This window comes from Gallinula chloropus (assembly GCF_964237585.1).
Source record: "Gallinula chloropus genome assembly, chromosome: 17".
NCBI classification, from domain to species: domain Eukaryota; kingdom Metazoa; phylum Chordata; class Aves; order Gruiformes; family Rallidae; genus Gallinula; species Gallinula chloropus.
The window spans coordinates 11,981,233-11,994,414 of NC_140102.1; positions in this window are offsets into that span (position 1 = coordinate 11,981,233).

Genomic DNA, 13,182 nt, shown 5'->3' on the forward strand with positions numbered 1-13,182 from the left:
GCACCCGAAAAAAATCACAGAGCCTGAACTTTGACATCATTAGGAGCCTGACAATCCTGCCTGGATGGAGGCAACTCATGTATGTCCAGCACAGGAGTTCTCAGAGTTTTTGCAGCACCCATTACCTATGAGAGGAGCAGCCTTTCATCCCCAGAGCTGTTTTCTCAGCATTTTTCAAGAGCATGAACTATGATAAACAGGTGGAAAACCATTGAACAGAAGTAATTAAGTTGCTCCTGGTTAGCTGAAGCTTATTCTGGCTGTTCGATGGGCCCTGTATTAGCATGAGTCAGTCAGTGCTATTTCCCAGCACCTTTCTCCTTTTCCTTGCTTTCAAACTGTGATTTCATAGAATCATGGAATCATAGGGGTTGGAAGGGACCTCAAGAGCTCATCGGGTCCAACCCCCCTGCCAAAGCAGCTCCCCAGCTCATATTGCACAGGGCGGCTCCCAGACGGGGCTGGAATCTCTCCAGAGATGGAGACTCCACACCCCCTGGGCAGCCTGTCCCAGGGCTCCCTCACCCTCACTGGGGAAAAGTTCTTCCCCATATTGGTGCAGAACTCCCTGTGCTCCAACTTGCAGCCATTGCCCCTTGTCCTGTCCCCACAGACACTGAAAAGGGTCTGGTCATTTCCCCCTGCATCCCATACTTGAGATATTTATAAACATTAATAAGTTCCCCCCTTAGTCTTCTTTTCTCCAGGCTGAACAGTCCCAGCTCACTCAGCCTGTCCTCATAGGGGAGATGCTCCAGGCCCTTCATCATCTTTGTAGCCCTTCTCTGGACTCTCTCCAGGAGATCCCTGTCCTTTTTATTCCAGGGAGCCCAGAACTGGACACAACACTCCAGGTGGGGCCTGACCAGGGCAGAGTAGAGGGGGAGGATCACCTCCTTCGACCTGCTGCCCACACTCCTCCTGATGCCCCCCAGGATCCCATTATCTCTCTCAGCCCCCAGGGCATGCTGCTGGCTCATGGCCAACCTGTCATCCACCAGGACCTCCAGGTCCTTTGTCACAGAGCTCTTCTGTACTGATTCCAGCAGTTATTCCTTCCCAGGTGCCAGACTCTCCACTTGCTTTTGTTGAATCTCATCTGGTCTCTCCCTGCCCAGCTCTCCAGCCTGTCCAGGTCTCTCTGGATGGCAGCACAGTGTCCTGCATGAACTTTACTTCTGTTTCTTTTAAACAGCTCAGTCACTAAAAAGAGTATTGTTACCATATATGTGTTCATGTATAAGTTAAACGCCTGATCCTTGTGACATCCGGATGCAGAGGCCAAGCAAGGGGCAGGCAGGGTGAGGTGGCTATCAGTGTGTGTTCTGCTCACAGGATTGTACTAGGAAACATTCTTGGTTTTCACCTTGTCTGTGTCGGTTCAAGCTGGAAAAGCCAGGTATTGCTTCTTAATCTTGACTAAATACAAAATGGCTTTGTGGTATTTACTAAATATTAGCTCATGAGAAAAGGAGTTCTCTGTGCTGAAATAGGTATTCAGAAAGAAACCAGCACTAAAAAAAATAAGGCTCAAAGGCATGACTTTGAAAGCTTTTTAATTTAATTGCTTTACTGTTTGCACAAGAACTCCTCTGTACAGCACTATGCAAAGATCCCTGAACATTACACATGCCATGTCATCTGCTTTTGGAGAGGCAGCAAAATTGGACTTTTCCAAAAACTACACACCACATCTTCTCATGCTGCCTTCTGTCCAAAGAGTCCAAAGCTCTTCACAGAAACTATAATGAGGCAAATCTTGGGGTAACACTGTCCTGTAATTCCTGTTCCCCCTTCACAGGGGGGTGAAGAGAAGCTAAGGTAGCAACTAGCCAACAGTCTCCAGAGCCAGGTCATGCACAAAACTTATGCTGAAGTTGGGACTTGCAGTCAACGCTTAGATCACGATTTCTCTTCAAGATCCAACTTGTAAGGGGAAAACAAGAGATCCTTGTCAAATCTTACTGTAATGATTACACTTCTTTGCTTTTTGAGACAGAATCCTGAGGAGACTTCAGACAGCTGACGTCTCAGATGTGTAACTGTGATGGTATTAAAAGAACTGGCTAGAACATGTGTGGAGCCAGGAGTTGGTCTTGATGGGTTCCATCCAATTCAGTATATTCTACGATTCTATGAGTGAGAGAGAAGGTCACCGCTCCAAAGAGTTTGAGATCAAAACACAAGAAACATAGAAAACATGAAAGGGATTAGTCTTAAATACCAGAAAGGAGAAGGGGAGAGAATAACCCGTATTACAGTAATTTTGCTGGTCAGTTTTTAAATTGTGAGATAAATTGTGCTTGTAATTAAAAAAAAGAAAAACTAGTTATTTATTCCTGCTGGGAGGACCTAGTTCATGCTAGCTGTAAATGTGTTAGGACAGGAAAATCAAAGTGTTTGACTGCTGCGAGGCACTTTCATCAGATCATAATGCCCTTTGAAGCAGCAATTCAATGATTGATCAGAGGAGATCTAATTAACTATGTTCTATGAAGAAAAACAACCAAATGTAGAGACAGTTGTGGTACACTGGGTATCACATTGTCCTGGTTCTGGCCAGGCCAGAGTCAACCTCCCCAAGCAGCCAGCACAGGTGAGCTGAGTCAGCCTGGGCTGTTTCCACCCCACCTGACATCACTTCCCCATAAAAGGGGCTGGTTGGGAAGGGCAGGGGCTTGTTGCCTCCAGGACAGTCTGAGTGTGGCTGGGACACTGGGCAGCACTCTGTAATCATCAGGTCAGTAAGGTACTCTGTGTTAGCACTGGGGGTGAGTGTAACTGGCTGCTGTTGTTCTACATTCATGGTGATTTTTGTCAGTAACCTGTCCTTATCCCAACCCACAGAGGCTCTGCCTGTTTCTCCTCTGGGACTGAGCAAGTGGCTTTGGGCATTTGGCCTCTAGCCAGGGCCAAACCACCACACACATTCATCAGAATCTTTGCTCTGCTGCATGGGTGTAGGTGTTCTATGGAAAAGCCAAACGTTAATTCAATGTATCACCTAAAAATAAATGTTAAGATTAAAAGTTTCCTTTGTCTTACGGTCTTGCCGTTCCCATATTATTGCTTTGCAGGCTTCTAGACATTTTAGGAAGTGCATAGACTGTATTTGTCACTAATATATTCAGCATTCAGCTAGCTGCTTAAATCTAATATTCACCCACACATGATCTATATGGGGGTGAAATTCAGATATGAACATTACTTTAATCACAGAATCATAGGATGTGTTAGGTTGGAAGGGACCTTTAAAGGCCATCTAGTCCAACCCCCTTGCAGTAAGCAGGGATATCTTCACTAGGTCAGGTTGATCAGAGGCCCATCAAGCCTGACCTTTAATATCTCCAGGGATGGGGCCTCCACTACCTCTCTGGGCAACCTGTGCCAGTGATCCACCACCCTCATATTGAAGAACTTTTTCCTGATATCCAACCTAAATCTCCCCTTTTCTGGTTTAAAACCATCCCCCCTCATCCTATCGCTCTGTGCCCCCATGAACAGTTCTTCCCCAGCTTTCTTATAGGCACCCTTCAGATACAGGAAGGTTGCTGTAAGGGCTCCCCAGAGCCCTCTCTTCTCCAAGCTGAACAAACCCAACTCTCTCTGCCTGTCTTCCCAGCAGAGGTGCTCCAGCCCTTTGATCATTTTTGTGGCCTTCCTCTGGATGCACTCCAACAGGTCCATGTCCTTCTTATGCTGAGGGCTCCAGAGCTGGACACAGCACTCCAGGTGAGGTCTCAGCAGAGCAGAGGGGCGGAATCCCCTCTCTTGATCTGCTGGACACACTTCTTTTGATGCAGCCAAGGAGGCGGTTGGCCTTCTGGGCTGCAGGTGCACATTGGTAGCTCATGTCCAGCTTTTCATGTCCATGAGTACCTCCAAGTCTTTTTTCTTAGGGCTGCCTTCTAGCACATCATCTCCTAACCTGTATGGATAATGGGGATTGTCCCAACACAAGTGCAGGAGCCATCATTTGGCTTTGTTGAACCTCACAAGGTTTACCTGGGCCCACTTGAGCCTGTCCAGCTCCCTCTGGTTGGCATCCCCTCCCTCTGGTATATTAACCTCACCACCCAGCTTGGTGTCATCAGCGAACTTGCTGTCAATGTCACTAATAAAGATAGTAAAGAGCACTGGTCCCAGTACGGAACCAGAGGAACACTGCTTGTCACCGCCTTCCATCTGGACATTGAGCTATTGATCACCATAATAAAATATCTTCTGTTCTTGTTTCCTGTTTTTAAAGCTTGCTTTCTAACATTCCATGTCTGCAGAGGCTAGGCAAGCTCAGACTCATTGGAAATGACATTTATGAACACTTAGTGCAGCCTCAGTCTGAGTTCACAGTCAACTTCTCCCATGGGGTGTGTGAAAGCAGCACGACCTGTAACATGACAAATGAGAGTTGTGACAAACATGAAGCCAAATATTATTCATTGGGATTGATGAATACTTTGACATGGAGCTGGAAAAGGATAGAGAGACTGTGTGCATGTTTTGCTTTACTTGATGGCCTTTCATCTTTGCTGCAGACTATGATAACCCTCTGCAGTTCAGGCTCTCCAGCAGAGCTCAGTTTGGCTGACTGTCCTTTCATTCCTGCTGTGCTTTGGACTGTGATCCTCTTCACTCTTGGAGATCGGGTGGTTTTATAAAGTTTCCAGACCTTTGCTTGACAAGATCTTTTGAACCACATGAAATCAGCCTTGTTGGGCAGGAAGAGCTAAGTTATCAAAAGTGTTTTTACGTGTGTTACTTCAGTGCTGTGGGCTAGCTTGTATTATCTCCCACATATTTGGGTATCTGGTTGCTTTCAGAAATGCTTTGCTATTAAAAGAACATCTTAGCTTAATATAATTTTTGCCTGCTTTAATTGTTGTCTTTTAAGTTAGTGCCAGATGTAGCCTTATGTGAAGAATTGAATTAATTTTTACACTTGCCCTTGTGTTTTGATGCAAGGACATTGCACAAATAGATGAATATTGCTTCCCCAACTTTGCTTAATGAAGAAATTTCAGCAAAGCCCAAAAGGGAGGGAAACAACTACCTTTCAAAGGATGAATATCCTCCCAAAAGAGGCTATATGGCTCGACTATGCCACAGAATTTGGCCCAAAGCTACTAATCCTTGTTACTCCTTGGGTCAGTTTTGTGCTATTCAGTGTCAGTAACAGGTAAGATACTTGCTGTGTCAGTTTTACTCCATTTTTTTTAACTCCAAAAGAGTAACATACATACAAATAACTGAAATATTTATGGTTTTGCCCTTCACATGTTTTTGTTTTAGTATTTCAGGAGTTACTCTACAGTAAAAAGAAGATGCTTCCACATAGAATGATCTGTCTGCAGAGCTTATGCAATGTTGTCTTATTCTTCAGAGCATATCAACATCCCTCTCCTGTGCAGAAGCCTCCCTAGGAATTTGCTGTCACATGAAAGGTAAGAGTGGGATACTGTGATTTTTACTGTGTCTGCACACGTGTCACCCCTGGTTGCTTCCCTCTTCCTCCTGATGACTTCCTACCTCAATAAAATGAAGCAGAACTAACCTGAAGTGCTATAGCCACCAGAAACTGGAAAATCAGTTGGTAGCACAGTTGGTAGTTAGCCTAGGATCCTACCCCCAGCTGATGGGGAAAAGGCCTGTGGGTGAAGGAGGTTATTTATGGAAATTATTTGCTCAACTGCTGTAGAATTAGATCTTACAGTTGGAGAGAGAATCTGTAATGAATTAATCTACATCTTTGGAGAAGTGCCTCAGTCTGAGCTTCAAATAATGCTTTGCTTAAAAAGCTGGAGTTTTCTTTGTATTCATAGAAAATTAAACCAGTGGTTCCCCTGTGCTAGTGTATGCTCTGGGAATGATCTTCCAAGCTTTTGTGTCTTGTATTTTAGCATGCTTCTCTTTAACTTTGTCTGGCTTTCTGCTACCATTAATTATATCTATTAGTCATTAGTCCGTTAAGCTCTTCATATACCTAATTTCTTTGGAGACCAAGAGTAATTTGAAATGGTTGGAGAACGCTAGCTAGGCAAGCAATTGTGTTTATAAAACAGCAACATTATGTTCCTCTTTATTTACAATAATTGTAAATGGAAAATGCATCTACTGCTTGTATTTTTCTGAAACTACATATCACTCAGACACCTGAAGACCCATTATCATCTCTGTAATTTTTGTGTTGCTTTGTCTATGAGAGAAAACGTCCTTTATTGGCCTGAGAAACAGCATCTCATCAATTGGCAACCGATTTAGGAATCTTTTAATTCAGCAGATCATTAGAATGTATATGGCACTTCCAGAGAAAATCAAACCACATGGAAACAATAAAGACTGGCAGTTATGTCTGATCAACAGTAACAGCCTGGCATTGAGGGGAAAAAATGATGATGTTTTTTTCTTCTTAAGCATATAAACATTTAACAAAACTGTTTATTGTATTTTTAGCCCATTAAAAATTACTAATAGTTGGGTTTCTTTTTGGTGGGGGGTGGAGTGGAGAAGAAGGGAGAGGGTGAACAGGCAGACAGCTGCAAGGACTTGCAGCAGATTCCGATTCTTTATTTTGTTTGACCTGACTTAACAAGCTTCCTCTGTTGAAATATCATAGTCTATGTTGGGAATTATGTCAGGAAGCACAATATGTGCAGTGTGGGTGAGTGAGCTTGCATAAACTGTCAATGAAGATCAATTATAGGAATTATTGAATTACACATTAGATAAGGAGCAGATGACTTTATTTTTTTTTGGCTTTGTATGCAAGTGTGGTGTTAACTATTTTTTGTCTGAATTAAAATACTGCCCAAGAGGCAGCAAAAATCTGTCCCTAAGCATCACAAGCTGCCCAGGCTTATTGATTATTTTTTTCTTTACGACTGAAGTCCTGCAGTCTCCTGGTTTTGGCAGGAAGCACTGTGCAGTTATGGCAAGAGAGCATCAGTCTCTAACAACGTACAATTTATATGCAGCTTGGGCAGAAATGGCCCCTTACAGAAGACTTGATAGAGGTGAAAAGAAAAAGGTTATTAAGCAGTTGCCATTTTCTGATACATTGGGAATCCTGATTCACACTGAGGGAGTCGTGCGTCCTCCTGCACATCTGGGCAGTTAGCAGGGTGGTGAGACAGGCTTGTTCCTGCACCTTCATCATTTATAAACATCTTGTATCGATCTAGTTATTGGATCTTTTGAATGCCAGGATGACATTTTTTGCCCCAAGAGGCTATGTATAAGGTGGGAAGATAGCTAAAATAGCCATCCTTGAGCAGACTCCACACAGCCAGCTGTTGAACATGACTGCCAGCATCACCTGTCTGTGCCTCTTGGCTCATTTTGGTGCTGAAGAATCCTGGCCAAACAGGAAACCAGTAGGATTTGAAGAGCCCTTTTCAAGAGAGAAATAGCTGTTCTTATGCACAGGAATGAGATGATGTATAATCTTTTGAAGCTGGGGTACTGAAAGGCATAAGAAAGAAATCCAGGAGAAGATAGAGAGGAAAGAAGTGCTAAAAATGATGCAGTCTGTGTGCAAATATGCTTTTATCTCAGCATCCTGTATTCTAAAACGTAAAATCATTATTTCCTAATATCTGTTCATGGTGGCTTGAGATGCTGCAGAACCCAGTCTCTTTCACTGCTTTTACTGCTGTTTTCTAGAGGATTTTGAGTGGTAGCCTCTGTTTTTCTTTAGAAAGGTTGTTAGAAAATAACAATTATTTAGCATAGATTTTGTTTTCCCAATTTGAGGTTGGCTATTAGGTTTTTTTTCTGATAATTGTTTGATACAAAATGCTGAGTTCTTTCTGCTTCACATTTAAAAGGTTTAAGAATTGTAGTGTTTACTATGTCCCAGCGAGATTGTACCTCTCTTTGTTTCTGAGAAAGTAATTGCTATTAGATGTTTTCATCCACTGGCACAATTCATAAATGCTGCATATGATCCACTTGAAAATTTCAGATAATTGGTGTGCAAGACTCATTGCTCTGAGGAAAGCTCAATAGCTGAGAGCTGAGTGATGGGAAGAGTAGAAAGTAGAAAATATTTGACCTTAGTACTTATATAATTAATTCAATTATAGAAAAATCTGAGAGAGTAGCATAACCCCACCTTTCATTAAAAAGCGATTTAAAATCTTTAAGTCCATCTGCAATACTTTAAAAAAAACAAGGAAAAAAAGTAGCCTTAACCCATTTTTTGATGGGAAGTGTTTATCCCACAGAAACTTCTACATGCAGTTTCTGTTCCTCTTTCAAGACTTGTATCTTAGTATCCTGCCTTTGGCTAAAAATGCCAAAATGCAATTTCTTGGCAGATCATGAACACTGATTGCATCATGGCAACAACCTCCGACCATGTTGGGGTTTTTTTCTGTTTTATTAGGTTTGTAGCCTCTTCCTTCCAGGTAGCAAAGGAAATGTAAAAGTGTAAGAAAACAATGTGAGCCAGGCCAGTCACCATCAGGATGGAGAACAGCACTCCAGAAAGAGCGATGTGACCATACAGGGACCTCAAGAGCAGCCAAAATTTGTTATCCAATCCTTACATGAACAGTAAGTTACTTCACTGTTTGTCAGTGTTATCTCCTAATCACTTACTCATCACTTATTCCTAACATGGAAAAGCTGTTTAAAAATCAGAATCTCACAATAGTCACTGTAAAGTATTTCTTGGCCTCCAAGCAAACAGTATAGAACTAATTCTAGAAGAATTTAAATAAAGTAACATGTAGGCTGTCATTGCTGAGTTCTTCAAGACAGGAATGAACACACCCACTCAGAGCAAGAACATCTTAAATCTGTAAAGTACCAAAATCGTGATTCCAAATTAAAAAATAGACAGGCAATCATATCTAAATTTCTTTTACTCTTACCTGGAAGATTCCTTCTACATTAAAGCTGTCATTGCCTCAACTGATACTTTTATTTATACTCTGAACAAAGTGCTACTATTGTTCTTTTCTACCCTAGTCATTCTTGCCACCGCGCTTACAAGCTGCAGGGCACAGATTATTGCTTTCTGGATTTTTTTGAATAAATCTTCAAAAGAAAAAAGATAGAATTTCTTTCAAGTTTAGTTATAGAAAGAAGCCAAACAATACTGGGCTTCAGGAAAGGATCTTACACTTCCCAGTGACTTCGACCACAGTGATGACTTGGAACAATTGCCTCTGTGTGTGGATTTGATATAAGCAGGCTCTTCCCAGATGAACTGGAGTTTGCAACTGGCATTGAACCAACCTATTTAAAAAACCAAAACAACAACAAACTAACAAAAGTCCTTGTTTCAAAAAGGGGATGTTTTCCACTCCAGTGGGAAACTGATTTAGTGATGCTTCCCTCCCCAGATGGCTGCCTGTCATTCTGTTACATCGTGCAGTTCCAACATCAGTTTAACCTTATTTATTCCAAACATACTCCAAACAATCACTAGACCTCCTCGAAATCACAGCATTATAGTGACATGTGAGTATCTTTCAACTAGCTAACTCCTAAATTAATGCACACTTTTACACCTTTCTGGAAGTCAGCCAAAGAGATTTATGGGTACACATGGCTCTGCTACTCATCAATACTGGATAGGGAGACGTCTGTCTGGCACATCCTGTTTCTGGCTGATCTCAGGGACAGAGATCAACTAAAAGCCTACTACTTATATTATAAGACAGGACACTTTCCCTTGATGATGCTCAGATTGCCAGTTTCCAAATATAGCGTGCAGACTGGATTGAGTCAGAAATTCTTTCACCACAAATCAGGATACAGGATGTTCTGCAGCCCTCAGGGGGGTGGGGAATGCCAGGTTTGTAATGGAATTCCAACACATGGCAGTGAAGTGCCAATGACCATCCCACAAGTAAATTATTTAGTGAGCGAAAGGGTGTCTTTCCTGTTGATTTGTTTAAGGCAAGGAAAAAAGTCCTCCTGTAAACAGCTAGAATTCACTCATCCTAGGACCAATGTAAGATTAAATTCTAATAATAATTTTTAATTGTGGTCTCAAAAAAATGTGGTATCTTCAATATAAAGTTATCTCAGTTCATATCTTCTTTTGTCATCTAGGTAAAATATAATTTAATGTGGCCATCTTTTACGTGATTACTGAATCTAAATTCCAGAGTAATTGAATATTTTATTATATGCAATTTCCAGATGAGAAACTGCACCTGTCTCTTTCTAGGTTTTATCTTCTAAGAGTTCAGCATTGCCTTCCTTTCCACATCAACAACAACAGGCTAGTAGCTCTTTAGCTACATTTATACCAATACATTTATTGTAGTTGCTGAGACACTTTTTCTTTAATTAAGTCCCTCTCACTTGTTGCTCTGCAGCATATAATTCCCATTAAGTCATGACAAATTTAGTTTTCAGCTGCTCCAGGAGATGTTAATGTGAACACATAAATATTCATGTGTCTTGACAGATCGTGAGGTTTAATAGATTGCTTTCTATAAAACAATTTTTGTGGAATCAGGGGTGTTCCTGTGATAGCACAAAGGAAGCCTGGAGTGGAGATGTATGTAAAAGCTCATTTACTTTTCCTTGTATCTAGAAGTTAATAAATTGTTTCTCCAAAACACTAGATTTGTTCTGGGATAAATATAAAAAAAATTGTGGAAGATGATTAGGATTAAAGAAAAACACTTCACTTTCATGTGGTTAAACATTCAGTTTGCTTAGGAGATTGTTAGTGTCCCAGTTCCATTGCAGTTTTGTTTTGGTCACATCAGACATTTAGCATGATTACGTTTTGGCTTACAAAGAAATTCATTGCCAGTATATTTGGAAAGTTTAGTAAGGAAACACAGGGAATCACTGAATGGTATGTCATCAGAACTGGTGTTAGGACTGAAGGGCATCACATGTGTCTGCCTGCACTTCTATAACTAAACAAAAAGATGGCCATGTATCTAGTAGGAAGGCTATGTGTGTATTTAAAACAGTATTTTAATGGATGTTGCTTATGTAAATATAAAGAAAAGCAATGCATTAACTACCACCAGTGAACATTAGCTCTTAGATAACACTGGTACTGGCATATTGCTAATACAAACAAAAAAGGCCTTTAATATTTCAATCAAAATACCCTTGAAGAATATTATCAGATGTAGCTCTGTACTGAATTTCTAGTGGAAATCTGTGGAAGAAACACCTAAAGTTTCATTTCCTTTCTGCTTATCCTAGAAGAATGGACTGCAGGGTGGTCTTTTTCCAAAAATTCAAAGGAGGAAATTAAAAGTACTGCAGAGGGAAAGACAACATAATTGTTTTCCTGGTGATTATTTCTCTCTGCCTTCATATTTTTCTCTGAGAAGGAATCTACTTACCTCTTCCATAACTGGTATTCCTGAAGATGTATTGTGCACATATTTCTGTCCCCTGTAGTGTCCCTGACTGTTTGATCCAAGTTGGATATTTTGTGATAGTTTGGGAAAAGATAGTGGGGAAAAAAAAGGTGTCTATGATGTATGGATTATTTACTTCCCATTAAGCAATGGTGAGAGCTACTATTAGTAAGGGTTCATGGTGGTATTCTGGTCAGCCAGGTTTGACCCTTTGTTTTGATACAGAAAGTGGGAACCCAGCTATGATCGGGGTTAGGAACAGGAAAAACACACAAGAGCTTGGTTTATTACAAGATCTTTTAAATAGTGGCAAGTTAGAGAAAGGGATAGGTAGGGGTATTTTTTTTTTTGGTTTTCATATGCATATGGATTAGGTATGGTAAGGCCAACCCTGATATTCAACAAAAAAATCATTGAAGAACATGATTTATTTCTAGGGTCCATGTACTCTGGAAGCTTAGGCTGTGAACTAGCACCAGTGTGCATGAACAGATTAGCATTAAAATTTGGGTACAACATTGCTGAAGAGGTTTGCAAGGTAGGACAAAAAAGAACAGGCTTCTGGTTATGCTTAGCTCTTAGAATTGTGATAGTACAAGACAAAAAAGGCTTGGTAGCCATAGGTAAATCTCAGGAAGTCAGCATCCTGGGAGCAGTCACAAGTCTCCTGCTGCTCCAGAGATGAAGATCTTTAAAGGGGTGTTGCTGTAAATACAGAAGTTCACAACCAGATGGCGTTGGGGGGATTTGGCATCTCTGCCCATCACAATATTGTGATGTTAGTTTGGATGAGAATCTGAGTACCAGGTTCTCCACAAGAAGTCAGCACACCTCCAGGCCTGATCTTTCACATTGGCTTTGTGTCTTAGACCTCAGGCAAGCCTGAAGTGTGTGGCAGTGACAAGCAATCTTTGGAACAGGGTCACCTTGGCACACTATAGAACAAGACAAGGGAGGAAATTGTTGCCCAAGGAAATGAAGGGAAACTCCTAGTTTGACAATAAAAAGAAAGCCAAACAGATGGTAACCAATTCCAGGCATGGCGTGATGTCAAAACATGTTGAGTACCATATTGGGACCTGTTTAGGGAAACTCAGAGAGCTATTTATTCTGTTACACTTTGCAATGACCTATTGATTTAATAGTAAGGAATAAGTCCTTGTTGTGTACAATTGCAGGTCTACTGATGATTCTTCAAGTGAAGTGAGGTTATCCACCGAAGCAGCTGTTGAGCTCAAGAAATGCTATATAATTTGACCGTTACAAAGACAAAGAACTAGTGTACTATGATTGCTCTTGATAAAAATATCAAAAGTATGAAGAAATCATCACTTTCACTCTGAAGACTTCAGATCACCAATTTAGAGTAAAACAGTGTAAGTGTTCTTCTGAAAAGGTATTTATTTTTTTAAGTGAGACGTCAGAAATGTACTGAGGTTTTATCACTGAAGCTGCACAGCTTTTCTCTCTCTCCTCCTTCCATCTGCCACTTCAGTTTCTTTTCTTAAAGCTTGAGAATGGTTCTGGTGCAGCTGTATTTTTATGTTGTTTCATTTTGCTGGTAGAGTCTTGTTTATTTGGGTCTTTTACACAACAACACAGAAAGAAACCCCAATAGGTCGTTGCGTCTACCACCTCGAGTACTGTGTCCAGTTCTGGGCTCCTCACCATATTGGCATTGAGGTCCTTGAATGAGTGCAGAGAAGGGCAACCAGGCTGTGGAAGGGGCTGGAAGGCAAAGCCTATGAGGAGCAGCTGAGGGAGCTGGGGCTGTTTAGTCTTGAGAAGAGGAGGCTGAGGGGAGACCTTCTCCCCACCTACAACTACCTGAAGGGAG